The sequence below is a fragment of the Leptonychotes weddellii genome, chromosome 9, assembly GCF_054177405.1.
Source record: "Leptonychotes weddellii isolate Sample4059 chromosome 9, ASM5417740v2, whole genome shotgun sequence".
In the NCBI taxonomy this organism is placed as follows: domain Eukaryota; kingdom Metazoa; phylum Chordata; class Mammalia; order Carnivora; family Phocidae; genus Leptonychotes; species Leptonychotes weddellii.
The window spans coordinates 1,741,476-1,766,301 of record NC_138377.1 but is presented as its reverse complement, the minus strand read 5'-3'; the positions used below and the strand labels follow the sequence as shown (position 1 = coordinate 1,766,301).

The 24,826-nt window shown below is 47.7% G+C and overlaps 1 protein-coding gene across 2 annotated transcripts in view; it reads right to left on the bottom strand.

Annotated features, from left to right (window-relative positions):
* CDC42BPB (CDC42 binding protein kinase beta) overlaps window positions 1-24,826 on the bottom strand; it is an 86,464-nt gene that overhangs the window by 48,564 nt on the left and 13,074 nt on the right. The window lies entirely within an intron of this gene.

The following is a 24,826-nucleotide window of genomic DNA, read 5'->3' as shown; positions in this document are numbered from 1 at the left end:
TGGGTGGCTCAGTTGGTTAAGCGACTGCCTTCGGCTCAGGTCATGATCCTGGAGTCCCGGGATCGAGTCCCGCATCGGGCTCCCTGCTCGGCAGGGAGTCTGCTTCTCCCTCTGACCCTCCTCCCTCTCATGCTCTCTGTCTCTCATTCTCTCTGTCTCAAATAAATAAATAAAATCTTTAAAAAAAAAAAAAAAAGAGGGAATTTGGACACAGAGGGAGAAAAGCTACATGAGGATGGAGGCACAGACTGGAGCAATTTGGTCACAAGCCAAGGAACGCCACCTCCGCCAGAAGCTGGAAGACACGGGAGTCTTCCCTGGAGCCCCCAAAGGGGGCACGGCCCTGCTCACACCCTGACTTTGGACTTCTGGCCTCCAGAACTGTGACAGGAAGATGTCTCAGTGGTGTTGAGCCGCCCCCAGGTCGTGGACGGCACTCCAGAGAGTGCGGGTAAGTTCCCTGCCAGGAGCAGAGCAAGTGGCAGCGCCCGGACAGACGTCCTGTGGTTCACCTCCTCAGGAGGCTCACTCCCCACCACCACCTGTCCCGCCCTTGGTCTGACTTCCATTTAATCACATCTCTTACACCTCACACCTGTTCTTATTTTCACCTCCAGGCCTAAATCCCCATTTGATGCTAACCTGTATTCTACATTCTTTTTTAAATTCTCCACTACTAGTTTCGCAAAACATTTCCATTGGGGAACTGCTACCACTATGAGTGTAAGTGCCCATCGGCACAGAGATTAGGGAACAGAACACATAGGGCCTGATTTAAAAAAAAAAAAAAAAGGCCAGGCTAAAGAAAACCCTTGAGCTACAACTTGAAAGGTCATCTATGGCTCATCTTTCTTTCTGTCAAATATCAACCCAAATAACCATTCCCAGAATGCCTAATGGAAATATGTACTTCAAACAGCCACCGAAAACCTCAACCTCTCTTGGTTTTTTTCGGGGAACCGCATGGTACCGTTCCTTCTACAATGAAGAAAAACAATCCCAACAAATCTGATCTGTTCTATTTTACCACTGGAAGAGAGAGATGCAGAAAGGAAAGCACACTGACCAGCTACGAACAAACTCCACCACTAAGCACAGTCAAGTGCACGCCGTAGAAACGCCCGCTCTGGCAGGGGTACAATGCAACGTTCTGGACCCTTCCACAAATACCCCAACGACTCACGAAAGGTGGTAGCCACTGTTGTAAATGTACAAACCAGTCATGCAAGTCAAAGAAAATTCCACCCAGAATCGTGCCAAGAGTCAATTTAACTTGTCCGTGTTCCTGTTCCACCTTGCTCGTAGACAGTCAATGTTTCGTATTTTCTGTATTCTTTTATTTTCTTAGACATTTCATGTCTCTGTACTCAACTATCATTTTAACAGATGCATACTATTTCACTAAGTTGACACACCAACCACTGTAAATGGTGTGTCTGTTGAACAGATAGGTTAAACATTTCTTTTTTGTTAAAAGAAAGATTTATTTGGGGCGCCTGGGTGGCTCAGTCGTTAAGCGTCTGCCTTCGGCTCAGGTCATGATACCAGGGTCCTGGGATCGAGCCCCACCATCGGGCTCCCTACTCCGTGGGAAGCTTGCTTCTCCCTCTCCGACTGCCCCTGCTCGTGTTCCTGCTCTCACTCTCTCTGTCAAATAAATAAATATTTTAAAAAAGAAGAAGAAGAAAGATTTATTTGAGAAAGAGATAGCGCGCGCGCACACACGAGCAGGAGGGGCAGAGGGAGAGAGAATCCAAAGCAGACTCTGCTGAGCATGGAGCCTGATGTGGGGCTCAATACCACGACCCTGAGATCACAACCTGAGTCGAAACTAAGAGTTAGACATTTAATTGACTGTGCCCCCCAGGCGCCCCTCATTATTTTAAAAAAGATTTTATTTATTTATTTGAGAGAGAAAGAGTGTGCCTGTGCATAGAGGGGGAAGGGCAGAGGGAGAGGCAGATGCAGACTCAGTGCTGAACACGGGGCCTGATGACACGGGGCTCAATCCCAGGACCCTGAGATCACGACCTGAGCTGAAGTCAGACGCTTAACTAAGCTGCCACTCAGGCGCCCCTAAACATTTAATTTTTAAAACTATTATCTTCCTGGGAGGTCTGGGTGGCTCAGTCGGTTAAGCATCTGCCTTGGGCTCAGGTCCTGATCTCAGGGTCCTGGGATCAAGCCCCGCACTGGGCTCCCTGCTCTTCAGGGAGCCTGCTTCTCACCTCTGCCTCTACAGCTCCCCCTGCTCGTGCTTTCTCTCTCTCTAATAAAATCTTAAAAAAAAAAACACCTATCTTCTTACAGTGAGTAACTTCACAATGAACATTTTCATGCACACAAGCTTTCTTTACTATTTTTTTTTAAAGATTTTATTTATTTATTTGACAGAAAGAGAGAGAGGAATCACGAGTAGGCAGAGTGGCAGGGAGTGGCAGAGGGAGAAGCAGGCCTCCCGCTGAGCAGGGAGCCCGATGTGGGGCTCGATCCCAGAACCCTGGGATCATGACCCAAGCCGAAGGCAGCCGCTTAACCGACTGAGCCACCCAGGCGCCCCTTTTTTTACTATTTTAAAATAATTTTTAGGCTGAAATTCCAGGACTCTCCAACGGACACTACCGTTTTCTGCAGCTCCTAATCTGCCGTCCATACTATGGCCCGAGTCACCGCTCCTCGCCCCAACGCCGTACGTGGGTGCCTACCTGCCTCTGAAACTGGCAGTTCTCTGAGGCCCAGTGAAGCCGGCTGTACACCCCCATTATGCGGATTATCTACTCATCCCATTTGCTCACTGGTCACGTCTTAATCTCATTCAACGGACTGCGTAAGTGCTTTATTCCTTGTGAGACAGCTTACCTGTAAACACCACACCTCCATCATGTCCCCACTTTTCATCTTAATCATATTATTCTTACAGAAATTATTACTTCTAATAAAAGCATTTCTAATAAAACTGAATTGATTCATTCTTCCTTCGTCATTTTACTATTAAGGTTTAGAAAGTTATCAACTCTTTCAAGATCTGATATTCAATCCTGTTTTTTGCTAAATGGCTTTTTTTTTTTTTTTTAAAGATTTTATTTATTTATTCATGAGAGAGAGAGAGAGACAGAGGCAGAGGGAGAAGCAGGCTCCCCGCGGAGCAGGGAGCCCGATGCGGGACTCGATCCCAGGACCTTGGGATCATGACCTGAGCCGAAGGCAGACGCTTAACCGACTGAGCCACCCAGGCGTCCCTTGCTAAATGGCTTTTAAAAATAGTTAACCTGTCATTCATCTGTTGTTGAGAGCATGTTGTTGGAGCATGAAGTGTGTATCTTAATCTCTGGCTGTAACTGTCTCTGCGTCGTATTTAAGTGGTCCAGTTCTGCTGGGGGTGTGGGGGAGAGAGCCCCAGCTTCCAATCGGGAGACTCAGGTCCCAAGTGCACCAGCTGGTAGCAGTCCATCTTAGGACGTCATTTCGTCCTCTGTGATTAACTTTCCTCACCCATAAAATGGGCAAAACGCCTTCCCTGCCCACCTCAGGGGCCCATGAACAATGACATCAAGGCGGGTGGAAGTGCCTCATGGCAAGGCTGCCACCCGGAATGCCCTCATCACTCCATCTCTGCTCTTTCCACATCAATCATCTTATTTACCTTCCTCATCAAGTTTCCTTTTTTTAAAAAAAAAAGATTTTATTTATGTGAGAGAAAGACTGAGACAGAGTTGGGGGGCAGAGGGAGAAACAGACGGATGAGGGCCTCAGGGGGACCATGACCTGGGCCAAAGGCACTTAACCCACTGAACCACCCAGGCGCCCCTCTCCTACTCTTTGATAGAAGCAATTTTGTTGCTTTTTTTTTTTGCCTTGTACACAGTTCTGTGCAAATCTTCCTGAAATGGATAGACATGGGTTCATCAGGGCCAGTCAGATAAACGGGAAAAACCATGGAAACGGAGATGAACACTTGAAACGATATCCAAGAGTTGAGGACAGAGTAAAAATATGACACTGGTGTGTAAAAATTATTAAGACTGCATTAACTAAAACCAGAATAGAGAATCACACAGCAGCGGCAGACCACCCTGCTAACCACACAGATGTAAGGGGCCATGAAATCACACTGATCAGACAGGACTTAACAGGTGAAAAGCAGAAAGAGTAACATTTCAAATGGGCTCTCAATCAGTATCAATACAAAAGCAGGGAGACTCTGCCATCTGGACTGGGCAGAGTCAAGAGACAGAAACACACAGTTAATGAATAAGAAAATCTGACATAAAGAACTGTTAACGAGGTAACTAAAAAGCAGGAAGGGAACTTATCGTGGGGACAGCAGATGTGGATCAGGGGAACCGAAGGAAGATGCTGGAATTTTTGACACCTAGGCAAAGGGCTCTGTTGAGCTGAGGGTGGGATGCTGCTGCTGGTACTGGGGTCTCTAGGCTCAAAGGTGCATCCCATGGGCTGGGAGCCAGGGAGCTGGGAGGGAGCTGGGATCTCCGAAAGTGTGGGAGAACGCCCACCTGGGAGCCGCTGCCCACTGCTAGCAGGCACTTTGGCCAGAAGGAAGAAGCGTTAGTAAGGGCGTCACTCAAGGGAAGAGGAGCAGGCAGGAAGACCCCAGTCCCTTCTGTCTCCTCTGCCCCTCCAGTCTCCTACTAGCACCCTTTAGACAGGGCCCAGCAGAGAGCAGGGGTCAGAGCCCAACCGGGGAGATGCTGGGGTCAGGAGGACGTCCCCGCAGGGAAACAGAACAGGGTGAACAGGAGGGGAGATCTGTTCTATCCAGGAGGACCGATCACATAAGTAAACAGATTCAGGACAAGGGGAGTCAGGTTCCTCACCGCCAGAGAAGGGAGTTACGGGTAAGTCACGAATCCTGCAGTACTGGATTAGAATCGGAGGCATCAGTGTGACCTCAGGATTTTCAATGTACAGAGACATCACAACACAGACATAAGTAGCAGCATACATCCACATAGCCCTCGCTCCACCCACGGACAGGGCCTGGGGGCAGCAACATCCCAGCAGCAAGCACGTCGAGCGCCCGGCTCGGGTTCTCGGGGCCATTCTCCCGCAGAGCAACCAGGGCTCCTCAGGCACTCCAGAGCCCGGCCTGGAACATTTTGTGGGAGGAAGGAAAAACACGCTCAAAGAATACTGGTCAAAGTAAATACTGATAGTCACAGATTACATAAATTAGGTAGGAAACCAGAAGTCCATACTGATATTCATAAATTTAAAAAATCTGATGAGAAATGAGATATTTATGTAGATTCAAAGCACATCCAGACGAAATAATTCTCAATGACAAAGGGAAGCAAGTAGCTTTACGGTGACGTCGGGCAGACACTTCTCCCTAAGTCAAGCGACCAGAGTGAACACCATCACCAGTTATGTGACAAAATGAAACTGTGCCAGCACCCAGCAGGACACAGTGAGGAAAGGCAGTGTCGCTTCTGGACATACCCTGAATTTAATCATGAGGAAACAGGACGTAAACCTACATTAAGGAACATTCTACAAAGTAACTGGCCTTCAATGTTCAAAAATTTTAAGGTCATGAAAGTCAAGGCGAGACTGAGGAAATGTTCCCACCGAAGGGAACTGAATGGCCAGGCCGAGGAGGAGTGGCGTGTGGCTCTGTGCGGGCCCGGGTGCCACGGAGGGGAAAGCGAGCGGGCTGGTGGCCCTTCCGTGGGCTTGGAAGAGCAACTCACTCTCAAATCGTCGGGGGCACTTCTGCGTACTGTTTGTTATTTGCAACTTTTCTCTGGGTTCGAACATGTTTCAAGAAAATTCTTGAACATCTTTTTAAAGGTTCTCTCTCATTATCTGGAAAGCAGGCTGCAGGGGGCAGGAGTGGAAGCAGAGCGAGCAGAGGGTGCTGCCTCCCCATGAGAGCTAGCAACGGTGGCTTCGAGGCCCACAGTGACAGTGACAGCGATGCGGGCCCTGGACACGAGGAGCAGGAGGCCACACCCAGGTTAGGCTCCGGAAGTGCAGTGGTCTGCAATGTGGGGTGAAGCAGAGGAGACTCAAGGGGACCGCTGTGGTCGGATGCCAGCGACTCACGGGGGACACACCCAGGATGAGCAGGTTTGGGGCGGGGAGGGAGCGATGACGGAGCAGTGGAGTCCAAATATTCCACAGTTTCCGCTGCGGAGCCTAAGACGGCGAAGAGACCAATCTTGTAAAATCCTACTGTTCCATACTTTCAAAAGCCCCACTTCAGAAGCACCAGCTGCCACGGGGGTAGAGGAGCGGCGAGGCCAGGAAACTGGAGACGGAGCTCACTGGGAGGAAGGAGGGCACTGGCATTTTTTAAACCTTCTCTCATTCTGCCAATGTTACCTACTGACTTCATCTAGAGCCTGGATGCTCTCAGAATACAGAATGTTACAGGCAAAATTTCATGAATTATATCCACGGGGGTGTGACACAGCCTGTCACACTCTCAAAATACGCAGGATGCAAAGCAAAACCACAGCAATGGAAACTCCATTAGGGACTCGTTTTCAGTATCATTTATGTTAAGGTTCTCGTAGAAGACAGACATCTTACGTAACTTGAAGAAAACAGATCGGCCGTACAACTTAAAATGTTTGATTTTTTTTTTTTTTTTTTTTAAAGATTTTATCCATCCATTTGACAGAGAGAGACACAGCGAGAGAGGGAACACAAGCAGGGGGAGTGGGAGAGGGAGAAGCAGGCTTCCTGCAGAGCAGGGAGCCCGACGCAGGGCTCCATCCCAGGACCCTGGGATCATGACCTGAGCCGAAGGCAGACACCCAACGACTGAGCCACCCAGGCGCCCCTAATATGTTTGATTTTCATGGTGATAGTGAACTTGTGGATTCTGAAGTAAGACAAGCGTAACTGTTAGAAATTTTGGGAAGGGTGAAGTTACCTCTCCTTCGCATTCCATGAACAAACACTAAAAGGTGCCAACTCAGCACGTACTCCCTGGGCACCTCCAATGCGCCAGCACCAGGAAACCACACTGAGAACAGACCGAGCAGCAGGGCCCAGGCCGACGGGGCCCAGGCTGACGGGGGCCCCGTGGGAGTCTAGTCCCCCCCACACCTTTGCCTGCAGCTGCACCTGTGCACGTCTCAGACCACTCCCTGCTACCCCAGCCCCTCCCGCCAGTCACAAAGCCACCTGTCCCTGTCCCTCTGACGCACACCTCCTCGCTCACCGGCCTGTGCCGGCGCGCCCGCTCTCCAGCCTCTCAGCGCTTCAGTCCCCATGGCCACCACACCATCTCTGCAGAGCTGGCGTAATCACATCACATCCCTGCTGACGATTCCTCCGCAGCTTTCCATGGCTCTTGGCTAGAATGTGCATGCTCAGAGAGCTTGCTGCAGTGCAGGCCCTCCTGCGTCCCCCACTCCCACTCCAGCCTCGCCCAGCTTCACCCCCGTGCTCCCCTCGATCCTGCCATACCTGGGGTCTGTGCCTCAGTCAACCCTGGGTCTTCCTAAGTAGAACCCTCAGCACGGGATAGCCCTCTCACCCCTACCAGCTCCTGCTCACCCTTGGGATCCCTGAGGCAGAAGGTGACCCCGACTCCAGCCAACTGACCAGGTCAGGAGCCTGTCAGTCCTCTAAGAAGGAGGCCTCGGAGCTGTACCTGCCCACTGGCATCTTCCCCACTGGACTAGAAGGCCCTGGAAGGCTGGGCTACCTCCCCCCTGCTAATGCCTGCTCCCCAGCCCCTGGCGCAAGGATGGGAAAGCAATAAACACAGCTGACTGAGGGACGTCATGATGCGCCATCAGGAAAGGTTACTTCCCCTACAGGATGGGTGGGCAGAGTTCCTAAGGTAAAAACATTTAACCACCTGGGATATTTTCCACCAAAAAAGACTGAATAAAGCTTTAGCCCTTAGAGAGCTAAATGTTTATTAGGAGATTCTTTTTCCCCTAATTTCTTCATTCTTCCACAACCCAAGATTGTTCCCAATAGAACTTCTCTTGCTGCCCTGAATAGGCAAAGAATTAACCAACCAATCAGTCGTGGGCAACCACTGGCCAACAGGAGATCCCAACTGTAAGGAAAACCTGGAGTCCAGTGTCCCTTCAAACAGGAAAACGCTTTGCCGGGAAGGACTGGAGGCGGAGGGAGGCTCCTTGGCTGAAACAGACAGAAAATCATTGTGAATTGAGAAACCAATGCCCCCCTCCGTCCTCGCTGGAGTGTTTATCCAGAGAGGAAGATCAGGGTGGCTGGAAGGAGTGCCCAGGGAGGGACAGTCAGAGGGAAGAGGACGGTGTCACAGGGCAGCTGCCCTCAGGAAGGCAGACCGGAAGTCCCACTCTGTCCCTTCGCAGCATGCGCCCTGGCCTCCCACTGTTCCAGCCTCAGCCACTCACTGGTCATGTATTTGGAACTGGAAATGGTCTTACAGATTATCTAGCCCACGTATCACATTTACTAGCACAGAAACAGGCGCCCCAAAGGCCAAGGGCCTGACCTCCAATCCTGCTCCGTGGTGCGGTGCCCCGCTCCTGGAGGTCCTCGCGGCAGCCCCTCGGCTGGCTGCGTGCAGACGAGGAGCCCAGCAGGCACTGCAAGCCCCAGGGCGGAAGGCAGGAACATGCCAGTGGACTAGGGACCTGGTGTCTGCTGGGGCGAAGCGGCAGGACGGCACCGCGCAGACCAGGACTGCGGCCACAACGGGACACAACAGCGGGCAGGGGATGACTCTGAGCCCGACGAGCACACACGGAGACCTGGAGGGCAGGGCCGAGGGAGAGTCGGCTGTCATCCAGCGAGCGGCAGGAAAAGCAGACACTTTCCTACAAGTACCAGCTCAGAGTTCCAGCTCCCAAACTGCTTCAAATTTGTTCTCACAGTTCAGACTGCTGATACACCTACAGAAAATTAACGCCTTTCATAAAGTTTTTGAAAAATGTGCTTAACTTACATCAAATGGGATTTGTTTTTTAAAGATTTTATTTATTTATTTGTCAGAGAGCAAGAGAGAGAGAGGGAACACAAGCAGGGGGAGTGGGAGAGGGAGAAGCAGGCTTCCCCCGGAGCAGGGAGCCCGATGCGCGGCTCGATCCCAGGACCCTGGGATCATGACCTGAGCCAAAGGCAGACGCTTAACGACTGAGCCACCCATGCACCCCAGGATTTGTTTTAATAACTAATTTTGTTAGATGACAGAACACTTTCCTTCATAGGGAGTCGGTCACAAATCTGTCTTGTTATAAATCACCAGTTCTGAATCTTCCAAGAAGCCCTACTAACTCCCAAATAAAGTTCTCTAAATTTGGACTCTTCCCACATAGCCTGATAATCAGGAACTATACTGTTGTAAAGTGAACAAACATTAAATTTTAACGCAATTTCAGAGCTTAGAGAACTGAAAGGGGAGCCCTTTCACACTGCTCTGACTCAGAAGGCAAGTGAGGGAGAGACAGAGTCAGGGAAAACTGGAGAAGCGAGGGTGGGGGAAAGGGTGGGAAGGCTGCACTGAGTCAACAATAAACCAGGAAAGGCCTCATTCCGACAGCCTGCTGTCACATGGAGGCTGGCGCACCCCACCTTGGCTAACCTTCCTCAGACCTGGTTTCAGGATGTACTCCGGGGTCAGCCACGCATTCCTTCCTCTTCACGTCCACTGATTGCTGACTGACTGCTTTTCTCAAATCACTGTCATTTGGTCCATCTTGCTCAAAATCCTATTGCCTCACTGCTGTGTATCACTTACAAGTGTCTGTCTTTTCCACCTGAGGCGGCACATCCCGCTTGAAGCCCCAACAAAGGCGGCTACGACTCCCAAGATGGCAAGTCTCCCCCCCAGACTGCTGGGGCACTGTCCTGGGGATTCCTCTGTCAAAGCAGAGGGCCTATGCAAAGTTGAGTGGTCTTCACAACACACGTCTTCTTATAAAGCCAACTTCCCTGCTGAGGTGAACACAGATACATGTTTACGTTAAAAAAAAAACCCCGAGTATACAATGGAACGACATGAAACAGAGCCAACTGAGGCATATACACCAGTCACACAAATGCACCGAAGGCCCGAGAGAAGACTTCATGATGCTTCGGCGCCTACGCCAGGGAGAAAGCCAGGTTCGGGCCACTTCTCCCGCGGGGCACTGGAAGCATGCCGTATGTGTACATTCTAAATTTAAGAAACAGGGAAATCTACAGTACGGAACACGTGCTGGTTACCAGACGGCAGGGGGCGGGGGGCAGGGGCGGGGGGCAGGGGCGGGAGAGAATCTCGCCTGAGTTCACCATTCCATCACCGAGCAGACGGCACGTCCTCACGGCCAGGCCAACCACCCCAGGGCTGGACGTTAAACCCCAACACCGCTGGGCCACTGCGCGAACCCGGCAGAGCTACCTGGCTCTTCTAAGGCTATGCCCTCACCGGCTGAGAAGAACAGTGCTTGCCCAGAAAGTGGCTGGGAGTGTCGCACTCTATCCACGCGCCCCGCGCCGGCACACAGTGCAGCCTCCTTGAATAGCAGCCCCAGCTACCGGGTGGCAGGCGGGTGTTACTCAGATGCCACACTGAACAGTAAGGAAACCAGCTCTATCACCAAAATTACCCCAGGATCCAGCGAACTACCAACCAGGAAGGTGTACCTGCTACAAACACGTTCTACCAGGCGGATCGCCCTCGGGTAACACCCAGGTGGCACTCAGCGTTGCCACAAAGGAGCCCTATAAACCAAGTGCCACAGGAAGGGCCTCCACAGCCCTGGAGGGTGGTCTGTTCTGCGCAGGGTGGAGGGAAGCCCACGCACACGTCAGGGCTGCCACCAGCCAGTGGCTCCTGGACCTGCTCAACTGGGGAGACGAGGAGGATCTCACCTGCCAAGTCCAAACCACCAGCGGCCTCCCTTCTCTCCCCCGCCCCCAGGGAACACGCCGTCTCTGATCCCTGACGTTCCCCGAGCCCGCCTCGGGGACCTGTGGGAGCAGTGGGAGGACTTGGATCATTTTAGTGACCTTCACATTTCGACCTGACCTGCGTGGCTACTTTTATTCCATGACACTCAGTTTAAGAATTTTTCTTTTTTTTTTTTTTTAAAAGATTTTATTTATTCGACAGAGAGAGAGAGAGAGGGAGAGAGCGAGAGCACAAGCAGGGGGAGCGGCAGAGGGAAAGGGAGAAGCAGGCTTCCCGCCGAGCAGGGAGCCCGATGCGGGGCTCGATCCCAGGACCCTGGGATCATGACCTGAGCCGAAGTCAGACGCTTAACGACTAGCCACCCAGGCGTCCCAAGAATTTCTTTATAAATGTAAAACATGAAGGGACAACTGTGACAGACACGTGCCAGGTGGGACTGAGCGGCTCGCAAACTCGTTCAAAGGCTCATCAGACCTCCAGTGCACGGCTGGCAAAGCACAAGAGCTGAAGATGTGCTTCAGAGGGCGCAGCCAGGGCTGCTGTTACCCTATCTGAACCCAAGGCTGATGCGATGTTGTGGGGGGAAAAAGGAAAGATGCATATTTTCCTGTAGTAACTACAGTGTTTACTGTAAGAGTTCTAGTTCTCTATTTTGTTTGTCTGGCTTCAGGTACAGGCCCCGGTCTATGCAGGTCAGTCACCCATTAATTTAGAGCATTTCCGGTGAACCTGCTACTGAAACCACCTACAGCATCTAGCGGCCACAAACGGCAGGCCGAGAGTCTGCACCAAATGCCTTATTGCTGCCCACCCACCCCCAGAAACCCTGTGAGGTTGGTAGCATCGTCCCCTTTTACAAGGAAAGAAACTCTGGATCTGTGCCCCCGCGACTGCCGAGCTTCTTGAACCCAAGGCGGATGTGATGTCCACAGTCCGTGTCTTTTCAGGGCCCTGGGGTCAGGTTCCTGAGTCCTGGTGGGGTGGCTGTCTCGCCTTTCGGCAGTCGTAGATAATGGAGTGGAGGCCTGGTCAGGAGGGCCCTTCACACACCCTCCCTAAGGGGCTCTCTAAGTGACCTCCTCGCTCTGGGATTAACGCTCACGGAGGCGGAGAGACAAAGAAATGTTTCAGGTTTCTGTTAACCTCTAAAATCCTCCACCCCAAAGTTTAAGTCAGAAAAATCAAAATTTAATGCAGCAACTTGTCTGTTTTTCACTGATGTGTTTGTGGATGAAGAACCACCCAATCATGGAGTGAAAAGATTTGGTAAATTGCTTCTCCTTCTCGCCAGGAGCAAGCACAGCTCCTCATCCCCTTCAGCACTGTTCAACTCCCCAGGATCTTTCAACCATCTTCGTGGTTTTTCTTCAAACCGTAAGTCCTCTACACCCTTCCTTCATCTGTACTGCTCTTCAAATGCCACAGGTCTGAAGATATTTTTTTTTTTTTAAAGATTTTATTTATTTATTTGAGACAGAGAGAATGAGAGAGATAGAGCACATGAGAGGGGGGAGGGTCAGAGGGAGAAGCAGGCTCCCTGCCGAGCAGGGAGCCCGACGTGGGACTCGATCCTGGGACTCCAGGATCATGACCTGAGCCGAAGGCAGTCGCTTAACCAACTGAGCCACCCAGGTGCCCAGGTCTGAAGATATTTTGCTTTAACATCTGGAGTTACTCCCCAGAAAGGTGAATTCAAAAAGCCCAGCGACATGCGCAGAAGGAAGCTGAGGCTGGCTGCCAGTCCCCCACCACGTCTATCTGGACCGCAGCTGCTCACAGGCACCTTTGTCATGAAGAGCATCACCTCTGTCCTGGACTGCTCAGTCCTGGGGAAGGGCCTGCTTCTTACCCATCTCAGACACGCCCTGCCAGATGCGAGGAACACAGGCCTCAGGTCCAAACTGAATCCAAATCCTATGTACTAAGGAAAGCCTGACTGGGAACCCCTAGGGGAGGCCACCCTGAGATCCAGGGTCCTCTTGGTTTAGCAGAGAGCAGGGACAGGAACACACTGAACACAGCACATGGACAAGCAAGGTGAGCGCTACAAAGAATTTTAAGGAACAAGCTGTATGGGTGGAAGAGAAAAGAAACCAGCTGTGGGGGGTCCAAGAGAGGGAACATTACAATAGTTTCTTTGAAGAGGGATGTGGAGGAGGGAGGTAGAAGGGAAAGGGAGTAAAAGCTAAACCAACCTTGAAGTCCTGCTTCTGTGTCGAACACAAGACCTGTAAGCAAGAGCAGTGTGAGCAGAAGCACGGAGCAGGGGACGCTTGCTCTCCATCTGAGAGGAGGAAGCCAGGCACAGGCGCCGTGTCAGTTCCACGCGGGGCTGAGCAGGTGGGACTGGCCAACGTGAACACACACCTAGCTAGCACCCTTCTCTCACCTGGAAGGCCACAGCGAGGACCCCAGGATTCTGTACCTGGGGAAGTTATGCAGACTGAATAAATGATTACGTGAGACAGTCCACGAAAGCATTTCGAGGGGCGCCCAGGTGGCTCAGTCGGTCAAGCATCTGCCTTCGGCTTAGGTCATGGTCCCGGGGACCTGGGATCGAGTCCTCTGTCGGGCTCCCTGTTCAATGGGGAACCTGCTTTTCCCTCTCCTCCCCACTCGTGCTCTATCTCTGTTGTTATCTCTGTCTCTCTCTCTAATAAATAAAATCTTTAAAAAAAAAAAAAAGCATTTCATAAACTACAATATTGTATGAAAATGCTTATAGTCCCTGATCAGAATCAAGTAAACAAATACTTAATAAGCATCTGTTGTTTGCCAGGAACTATCCTAGGCAGTATGGGTAGATCTGTGAACAAAAATCCCTACCTTCCTCATACATGTGAGGAACAAATCAGTTATACAGAAGACATTCAATCTTTAGATAAAAGGAAAGAAGCAGGGAAACCGGCAATGTTGTAGAGTAAGGGAGGAGAGTTGTTTCTACAGGGCAGTGGTCTGGACAGAGCCGTCAACGTGGTGGGGTCAGGTTCTGACTGTAGTCTGAAGGTGGAGCACACAGGATCTCCTGCAGGCCTGCATGTGCCGTGTGAGAATTACCCCAGGTGCTGGCCTACGCGCCTGGGAGGACGGAGTCGTCAGTGAGTGCGTGGAGCAGACCGTGGGTGGCCAGGGAGGTGGCTGGAGCCTGAGCCCGGGCTCTGGCTGGGAGTGTGGGTCCTCAGTCCACTGCTGGCGTCACAGTCACGGCGTGGATGAGATCCCCGGGCATTCAGCAGAGACAGAGGAGGGGACCAAGGGTTGGCCCTCTGGCTACCGGGAGGCTGAGGGGAAGAGAAGCCAGGAGTCTGGAGGGGTAACCAGCACGATGCGCAAGAACCGGGACTTCCGTCCAGAAGGCAGTGGAGGCTGAGGATTAGCCCCTGGTTTTTGCCACGGAGAGCCCACAGGTGGCCCTGACACAGCAGCAGCTTTCGAGGAGTAGTGAGGGACAAAAGTCGGATTCGAGTGAGTCTGAGAACGGGAGAAGAGGCAGTGAACACAGGGAGAACACATCACTCTGAAGAGTTCTGCTGCTAAACAAAAAATGCATCGATTAGAGGCTTGAAGTCATTTTCACCAAATGTTCTGTAAACACAAAAACAAAAACCATTCATCTTGGAATAGAGGTTAAAGGTGATCCATTCCAAAACCAAGCTCACATCACGCTGATCAACTAACCTCATCAAGCTCGGGGATGGGGATGGGAAGACGTCTGTATGACGGACATCACAGATGTTATAAGGAAAAAGTTCATTTTCACTGGTTTAGATGCTAACAGTAAACCCTAATTCTAGGCTTATAAATTCAGTCCCAAGCTTCAGTAAGCAATCCACAGAATACAGCGTTTCCTTACAGTGAATGTTAAGGATGCTCGGTATTTCTAGGGCTCTGCCCGGTGCCTCAGTGGTGTCTCCTGGGATGGGCCTGCTCGCCTGCACCAGGCTCCGACCACACGTACCCGCACCAGCTCTTTGTATTTTGTTTTGGGTTTTTTGGGTAGAAATTAATGATTTTACTCACTGGTTTTTCTTTAGTTTTTCCTGATCCTTCTCTACTGAATCTTGAGTAAAAAACTTTAATTTTGATAAAATATATTTATGAACACACACGCTGCTTTATTGAGTCAACTGCTGGGAAAATATACACATATTTGGATAATACACAGATTCCATACTGTGCCAAACCGAGATGCTCAAGAGCACCTGCAATCAGAGTGTGGCCTTTTAGTCCAGCAATACAGTATCACAGCCGCTCTAGAGACAGTTTTGTAATTCCAAGTCTTACTGTGTTAACCCAGGAATCTCAGCGACAGACGAAATTTACCTTTAGCATTCTATTTAGTTAAAGACAAAAAGCAGGCCGCCAGTGCACGGTGCTGGGTGTTCTCTGGCTATAGAGGGTGCCCTCAGGTCAGCTGGTGAAGAGCCTGCACACCCAGCACCAAGACGGGGCCACCCTGGGAGTGCTCAGCACCCCCTCCACACACACACACAAAGGAGGAGGACCGTGGGAACCCATCTCCCGCGGCAGGATGGAAAGTCAAGGATGGCCTCCTCCCCCCTGCCCAGCACAAAGCCAGAGCCATCCTGAACAGACCCGAAATGCCTCCGGTACACTTACAGCTGGGCTGTGTGACCAGTGGGGCAGGAAGCAGGGCATGACAACAGCAAGGCCAGGGACCGTCTGCATCTCTTCCTCACAGAATGGGGCGTGTTCACAACACCTCTGTGTGACTGAGACTGGAGTCCTAGAGCAAAGTGAGTCCTAACCTGCTTCCCCTGGTTCCGACTCTCAGGTCGGAGCCTGCCCTGGAGAAGGGAGCCGGTGGTGGGGCGGGGGGGTGTAAAATCAGAAGGTGGGAAGTCTACAAAGCCTCCACCAGCAAATCAACACATGAAAAAAAAAGGTGACTGAATTTCAGTAATCAGTAATTTAGGGGAACTTTCAGAAACCAAATAATATCCACCAACCTTCCGTTACAATTCATTCAAATTTATGCCACGGTCCTACTTAAGAGGGATGAGAAGGTAGGAACCCGGCTGAATACTTTACATTTGTCTTTTACTCTTTCTCCCACCCTGAATATTTGATAAAATATTAAATCCACCCCATTGCTAATAGAAGCTACCACTTTCTGAACATCTACATATGGGTCAGAGATGTCACAAAACAATCTCTCAAACCTGCAAGACAGATTATGACCTGCTTTTGACAGATAAGTAAACTAAGAAAACACGAAGTCCACGTTCATATAAATGGGTGGTATTTTAATTCTCATTTTGTTTCTCACATACGTATTCATATTTCTTATAACATTAAAAATGTCCAATTTTAAAAGGAGAGGAAAAACTAACTGCACTTATTTTTCTTATTGTTCAGGCATCCAGTCGGCCGTGTGTGATCGGATTTTCTGTGGGTGCCCCTGCTGCAAATTCAGAGCAGTCTGGTTTTTGTTCCACACAGTAAAACCATAGCTGCTTCTGCTTTCGTGATTAGTACACCTTCTGTGGAACCAACAGTTGGTGGTAGCCAGTATCAGTTTGGTTAAAGGAAGTGTATCGTTCAAATTCTTTAAAATCTGGAACCAAAGTAAACAATTCTTTCATGCTCCTCTAAACGGATTATTTATCACCCTTCTGTTCCCCCATCCATGTATCTCCTAAGCTGACATATGTGTATCCTGACGACCCAGCTATGTCTACCAAAAAGATACAAGAATGTTGATAGCAGCTTTAGCCAAGCCATCATAAGCCGGTAACAACCCAATGCACACTAATGGGAGAATGGTTAAAAATCTGCAGTCCTCGTGCAATGGAACACCACACATCAGAAGAACGAATTGAGGCTACGCACAACACTGATTAATCTCAAGGATACAGTGTGAAGCTAAAGAGAGCAGATGCATAGAACTGCATGATTCCATTGTCTGAAGCTCAGACACAGACACAACTCCACGAGAACACAATGAGGAAGAACAGTCTAACAGTGCTAAGACAACTGGATACCCGTGTGCAAAAGAATAAATATGAGCTCCTGCCTCACACCAAATACAAAATTAACTCAGAAAGGATCAAAGACCTAAAAGTAAAAAACTCTTAGAAGAAAGCATGGGTATAAATCTTTGTGACCCTGGATTAGGCAACAGTTTCTTAAATATAAGGCCAAAAACATAAGCAAGAAAAATTTTAAAAATAAACTGGACTTCATCAAAACTAAAAACGTTTGCACTTCCAAGGACACCAATGAAAATGAAATGACAAACTACAGAATGGAGAAAATACATGCAAATCTGCAATTATGCACAAATTCATGTACAACTCACTAATAAAAAGACAAATCAGGGCACCTGGGTGGTTCGGTCAGTTAAGCATCCGACTTTGATTGTGGCTCAGGTCATGATCTCAGGGTTGTGAGATCGAGTCCCGTGGGCTCTGCACTGGGCATGGAATGTGCTTAAGAATCTCTCTCCCTCTCCCTTTGAGATTCTCTCTCTCCCTCTTCCTCTGCCCTTCCCCCCCACCCCCTCCTACTCTCTAAAAAAAAAAAAAAAAGAAAAGACAAATCATCCAATTTATTTTTTTTTAATCACCCAATTTAAAAATGGCTAAAGGATGTGAATAGACATTTGTCCAAAGAAGACATATAGGTGGCCAACAGACACATGAAAAGATGCTCAAACACCAGCATCGGGGAAATGCCAATCCAAACCACAAGGGGTTGCCACTTCACACCCACTAGGATGGCTAGAATAAAAAAAGACAAATCATAACAAGTGCTGGCAAGGAGGTGGAGAACTGGGAACCCTCATACACCGCTAGCAGGACTGTACAATGATGTAGGCACTTTGGAAAACAGTCTAGTAGTTCCTCAAAATGCTAAACATGGAGTTACCCCCAAACTCAGCAATTCCACTCCTAGGTGTATACTCAACAGAAATGAAAACATGTCTACACAAAAACTTGTACACAAATATTCATGGCATTATCCAGAGTAGCCAAAAACAAGATGCAACCCAACTGTCTATCACCTGATGCATGAACAAACAAAATGTGGTCTATCCACACAACGGAATATTATTCAGTCATAAAGGGAAAATACGGATACATGCCACAACATGGATGAAGCTTACAAACACTGTGCGAAATGAAAGGAGCCAGTCATATCGCATGCCTCCATTTATATGAAATGTCCAGAATAGGCAAATCCACGGAGACAGAGCAGGATGCCAGGGGTTGGGGTAGGGGAGATGGTGACTACTAATGGGTATAGGGTTTCTTTTAGGGGTGGTGAAAATGCCTAGAACTAGGAACTGTTAATTGTTGTACAGTTCTGTGATACTAAGATCACTTCATCATACACTTAAAAAATAATAAACTTGAGAAAAAGGCATAACTAATCTGTGATAGGGGTCACAACAGTGCTTACTACCAGAAGAAGGGGTTATACACTGGGGGGGGGGTCACAACAGAACCTGCAAGGCTACATGATTCATTAATTCATTTATTCAAAAGGTATTAAGAATATTTAAAGAAATTACTGGAATGCAGCAGCAGACACAGTGGCTGAGAGCAGACCTCTGAGTTGGACTCAGCCACCCCCCGGTATTACAAGCTACTTCGTCTGAGTTCCAGTCTCCTCTTCAGTAAGTTAGGGGTAACCCGGGGCTGAGGGTTACTGGGAGGGTTAAGTGAGACCGTGGGCATAAGCCATGGGCAAGCACAATTCTCACTGTATCAATACACTGAGCCATTAGAATCGCGTTGTGATCACCTGCTCATCACAGCAGACTCACTGCTCCCTTCTCACCCTGATTCTTTTCCTCACAGAAACGCAGTGTCTGTGCTCAGCAGGTGCACACAGCACCTGGTCCCTCGTCCCAAACCTCTGGCGCTCCCCTGGGACATAAGCCTTCCCTCCCTTGTTGCCGGGAGCTAGAAACCACCACTGCCTGACAGCTGCACCAGTCCTTTCCGCCACTCTGTCATCCCTTTCTTCCATCAGCACTTGGCGAAGGGCTACTCCCTGCCCGGTCCTAAGGATACTGAGTCAGTAAGAGCCCCTGACTTCACGGGCCCGCCCTCCTTCAATGTCACCTAAGCCCGTCACCATATTGGATGCTCATGATCTTTACATACGGAGCATCCTCTTTAATCTGAATACAAGTACATGGAATTCTTGCATAAAAGGACTGTTATTTAAACTCACTCAACTGTAAAATACTAGAAAAACAAGTTTATGCCAGAGATATAAAAAAAAATTCTAGCACACATCCTGAGACCAGCAGAGTCCTATTTAAACGTTCCATATAGGGCGCCTGGGTGGCTCAGTCAGTGAAGTGTCTGCCTTCGACTCAGGTCATGATCTTAGGGTCCTGGGATTCAGTCCCACATCAGGCTCCTTGCTCAGCGGGAGCCTGCTTCCCCTTCTCCCTCTGCCTATAGCTCTCCCTGCTTGTGTTCCCTCTCTCTCTCTCTCTGTCAAATAAATAAAATCTTAAAAAAATAAAAAAATAAACCTTCCATATAAAAACTATTTTCATCAGTGTTCATAATAACTGCGCAGAGCTAAATATTCAAGGATCCGAGTCCCATTTGGCAATCTCTCTGAACTGGATGGTCAATACACCAGGAATACTATGGTGTGAAAGTAGGAAAAAAAAGGTCTTATGGGTAATGTTCCCTTTATCTAAAATCATTCCAGCTTTTACTTTATTTAGTGACTAGCTCTATACTTCTGCATGAGGAATACATGTCTCTGGAAGGGGTAAAACTGTTTCTACAAAAATTATATGAATGTTCTAGAACCTAGTCCTCTGCCGGACACCAGGCTACAAAGGAATGCTAGACTGCAGCCCTCAGCGGCCAGACATGAAAACAAGCAGGAAAGGAAGATTCCAAAGGGCAGGCCTCGCAGCCACTTCAGCAGGTCGTGGACTTTAAGGCCACGGCTTCTGAACCACAGGAAGGAAGTGAGCAGGCTGCCCTCAGACTGATACACTCACTTTCCTCCCAGCATCTTGCCCGGCCTCACCCCCTAACAGGAGGGCCGCGGCCACCTTCCACCAGCTGTCACCGTCACGCTGACTGCGCTGGCCAACGGGGCTAAGGTGAAGACAGTGCCTTATCAGGACGCTACTAACCATGTAAGAGAATCTAGTTTTCTTTTTCCTAAGGATAGGCTTATGAATTGAGGAGCAATAGTATTTTAGATGTAATAAAAACAGCTTCACTCATTTGAAATGCGAATCGATTCAATGTTAACAATTAAATTTGTCCGCTATCCACATAAATGGTATGTCCTATTATCCAACTGAACCTAGGCATTTCTGAGGTATGAAAACAAACCCTCTATGCTTGATACTTTTTCTGTAATATAAAAATGACAGCATAAAAGAAAAAAAAACACAAAGGCAAATAATCGAGACCCTTGAGAGAGAAGGGCAGATGTCCTCCTGAATCTTTTAACTCACTATGCCCAAAATAAATAATAAATAGAGAATAAGGAAGCTGCTTTTATCTAAGACTTTTTAAAAGTATTACTCTGGTTTCATCTAGCCATTGGTAACCTGGTCCTCTTCCCACTAGACCGGCTGGAGATGAGACACACTAAAAAGATGGCAAATGACAGGAGCTTTCCGTAAGTCAATAATATTTTATCGGAAGGTTGGTAAATGTTTAACACTTCAAAAAAGGACATCTAGCTTTGTGCAGTCTGCATTTGCATGCTAAAACTTCATTCTCCTTAAAATGAATTATAAAACTTCATTCTCCTTCTAAAAATGAATTATAACATTTGATCTAAAAAAAAAAAAAACACACTTCTCCAGGATCTCTGGTGCTTCTGAGGGAACTGAATATTTACACACACCCACACTCAGCTCTTCGCCTTCTTGCTCACAGTGACCACCGTCTCCCTCCCCTAACCGAAAGCACAGCCTTGCCCCTGGCCTCCCTGGCTGGACTGCCCACCCTGCCCGACCTTTCTGAGCTGGGTTAAAGAACGAAGTAAGAGCTGGATACACCGGAGAGCACAGCATCACTCACAGACACGGACGAGGATGACCTAACTTTTCTTAAGTTCAATTACAGAACTAAAAGGCTTACGATGACGACGGTTCAGACTCCTCACTCTCTCAACCCCCACCACCGCAACTAAAGAGGCCTCTCTCACACGTGTCCTGCAGGGTCCCTCTGTGCTGCCCTGAGTCACCTGGGCTGGGCCTCTGGTTTCTCCCTGCCCCCTCGGCCTGCCACCGTGGACCTGGCTTCCTGCGGCACCCCGCCCAACACCTGCCAACCCCAGCGAGGGAGGGAGGGAGGCCGCATGCTCCCATGACTTCTCACACATCCAGACACAATGAAAACCAAAGGCCCTGCTTCGCAACCCCAGGCCATGCAGTACTTTCTCTGTCTCTGTGGCTGTTGGAAGCTGGTGACAGAGACTACCCTACTCACCATCCAGCACAGAGTGGGGAAGGACATGTAGCACAGGAAAGGGAGGCCACCAGGCACTGAAAGGGGAAGGGAGAGACATCCAGCACAGTAAGAGGGGGGACACCCAGCAAAGAAAGGGGGGCCAGCCAGCCTAGGAAAGGGGGACTTCCAGCTAGAAAGGAAAGCACTTGAGAGCTCAGGCCCCAGCACCCTATATTTCAACTTATAGTCATAAACTCAGAACAAAATACCAGCAAATGCTGACAAAAGGCAAACAGAGAAAAACATATAAAAAAGGGGTTAATTTCCCTAATATAATATAAAGAGCGCTAAGAAACTGATAGGAAAAAGCTTAACAAGCCAATGTAAAGTATGGGGAAAAGGGAAGGATTTTAACTAAACATTAATCAACTCTTTAAGTGTTCACAGTGTTCATTAAGATGCCCTCCAGGGAAACCATGGGGGAGGTGAATCAGACGTGTGGGTAGGGGAGGAGAGGCGGGTCCCGACGGCCACACTCAGGAGACCATGCGTCAACAGAAGGGAGGCAGTAAACGATGAGGCCCCTGCATCACCAACTGCAACATTAACCACCAACCTTGGTCACAGCTGACCCAACACCCGGCCCACACTCAGGATCTTAAGCCAAGCCAGCCACTAATGAAAAACACACCTCACAACAGTAAAAAACGCACACAAACACACACAAACAACAACACATCTCAAATAAGTAAGAAATATCTCATTTTTTACAACAATTGATAACCCCCAAATAACTCTATTTCCTACAAAATATACTAGATCAACAGTATAAGAATGATTTGCCACCAGCCTTATTTGTCCAGCTAGGAAAACACTAAAAAGAAGTTAAAATGGTGCGAGCAGGATGGGGCAAAGAGCCTGGTACCTTCAACATGAGAACTGAAAATGGGGTGGGGGGTCTGTAGGTTGAGAGATTTAGGAGGTGCACCATCCAAACGCCACGTGCAGACTTTGTTTGGGCTCCTATAAAACCTACTGAAAATACCAACAGAAAGAGGAAATTTAAACCATGTCTGAGTATTTGATGATACTGAAAAATCTGCTGTTAGCTTTTCAATGTCGTAATGTCACTATGGCTATGGTTTTTTAAAATTTATTATTATTTTTAAAGATTTTATTTATTTATCTGAGAGAGAGAGTAAGAGAGAACAAAGCAGGGGGATCGGCAGAGGCAGAGGGAGAAGCAGGCTCCCTGCTCCGCGGGAAGCCTGCTTCTCCCTCTCCCACTCCCCCTGCTTGTGTTCCCTCTCTTGCTGTGTCTCTGTCAAATAAATAAAATCTTAAAAAAAAAAAAAAAAAAAGACCACCACCAGTAGATCACATAGCTCTTAGACAACTGCAGAGATCTCTTCAAAATGAGGCTGTCCTTTATTTAAAAAAAAAAAAAAAAAAATGCCATGGCGAAGTATGCTTCATCCTGGGAATGCATGAATGATTCACTAGCATTATGTATATTAATGTGCATATACATAACAATAGAAATTAATAGTCTATCAAAGGCAAAAATCACAACCCTCTTGATACATGCAATAACCATATTTCAACATTAACTTCTCATGAAAATTTTAAAACTATGAATAAGAATATATTTTGATATTAAAAAGCCTTTCAAGTCAATTTTCAATTTTAATGAGAAGTCTAGAATATCCTCTAAAATTAAAAAAGAAATAAAAAGTTATATACAATTAGAGTGAGAAAGACTTTTACTTTCTATGACATACCTTTCTGTATTGTTTCAATTTATTAAATCATGAGCACATTGTTATTTTTATAATTTTAAAACTATTTAAAATAAAAATAGCACCGGCCTAATGTAAGTTTTGTGATTTATGTTCTGATATTTTTAATACTCGGTACATGGGGCAATCCTAAATCACAGAGAACTGTAATCTGGACCATCCAAGACAATCCTCCACAAACCATTACAGAATTCGAAGCTACGGGAGAGTAACTCGAGAAATGTCTAGAAAGGAATTTTTAAAGAAACACCGACCAATGATATGGTAGACACACTGTAGTCAAAGAAACTCTCTCTGGAGAATTTAAAAACCAAAGCAATTTACGGTAGAACTCTTCATTAACGGCCCAAAAACCGGCCACCCCAGACACGCGTCCGGAGTGAATGCACAAACGGTGACACGCAAGTACAGTGACTACTACACAGTGAGCAGGAAAATGAACAGCAGTTAAGCTCAGCAGCATAGATGGATCCCAGCTACTTTTACTTACAGTTACTTTTTCATTGTGGTGAAACATAAAACTTGCCACTTTAACCATTTTTAAGGTTGGCCAAGGGAAAAAAAAGGGGAGGCTCAAATTGCTAAAATTGAAACGAAAGAGGAGACAAGACATTCCTACTGATCTAAAAGGATTAAGAAATGCCATGAACAGACTCTATGCCAACAAATTAATCTAGATGAAATGGACAAATTCCTAAAAAAGATAAAAATTACCAAACTGACTCAAGAAGAAGGAGAAAATGTGAATAGATGTACAACAAGTACAGGGGTTGAATTAGTAATCCAAAAACTAACCAAAGAAAAGCCCAGATAGCTTACCAGGTGAACTGGGAATCTGTCAGTTCCTCAAAAATCAAAATTTTAAGAATACAAAATTTTCACAAACTCTCAAAAAAAAAAAAAAAAAGGAGAGAGAACACCTTCAAACTCATTTTATTAAACTCAGTATTAACCCTGATATCAAAACCAGACAAAGATATTCAAGGAAAGAAAAAACCACAAACCAGTATCTCTTACAAATATTGATGTAAAAATCCACAACAAAGTACTAGCAAACCAAATCCAGCCAACACAGAAAAAGAAATGTACATCACGACCAAGTGGGATTTATCCCAGGAATGCAAGGTTGGTTCAACATACAACAATTAATGTAATACACTGTATATCAACAGAATAAAAAATAAAAGCAACAAGATTATCTCAATGGACCCAGAAAAAGTAGCTGACAAAACTCAACACCCTTTTATGAAAAAACACTCAATAAACTAGGAATAGAAGGAAACTTCCTCAACCTGATAAAGGGCATCTATGAAAACTCACAGCTACGAGCAAACGTAATGGTGAAGACTTAGATGCTTTGTCCCTAAGATCAGGAATAAGACAAGAACGTGCACTCTTGCCACTTCCATTCTACACTGTGCTGGAGGTTCTAGCCAGGGCAATTAGGTGACAGAAAGAAGGCACATCCAGCCTGGAAAGGAAGAAGCAAACTATCTCTATTCACAGGTGACATGATCTTATATATAAAAGTCCTAAGGAATCCACTAAAAACTATTAGAACTAGTAAATGAGTTCAGCCATTTTGCAGGACACAGGATCAATTTAAAAAAAAATCAATTGTTGGGCGCCCAGGTGGCTCAGTTGGTTAAGCGTCTGCCTTTGGCTCAGGTCATGATCCCAGGGTCCTGGGATCAAGTCCCACATCGGGCTCCCTGCTCAGCAGGGAGTCTGCTTCTCCCTCT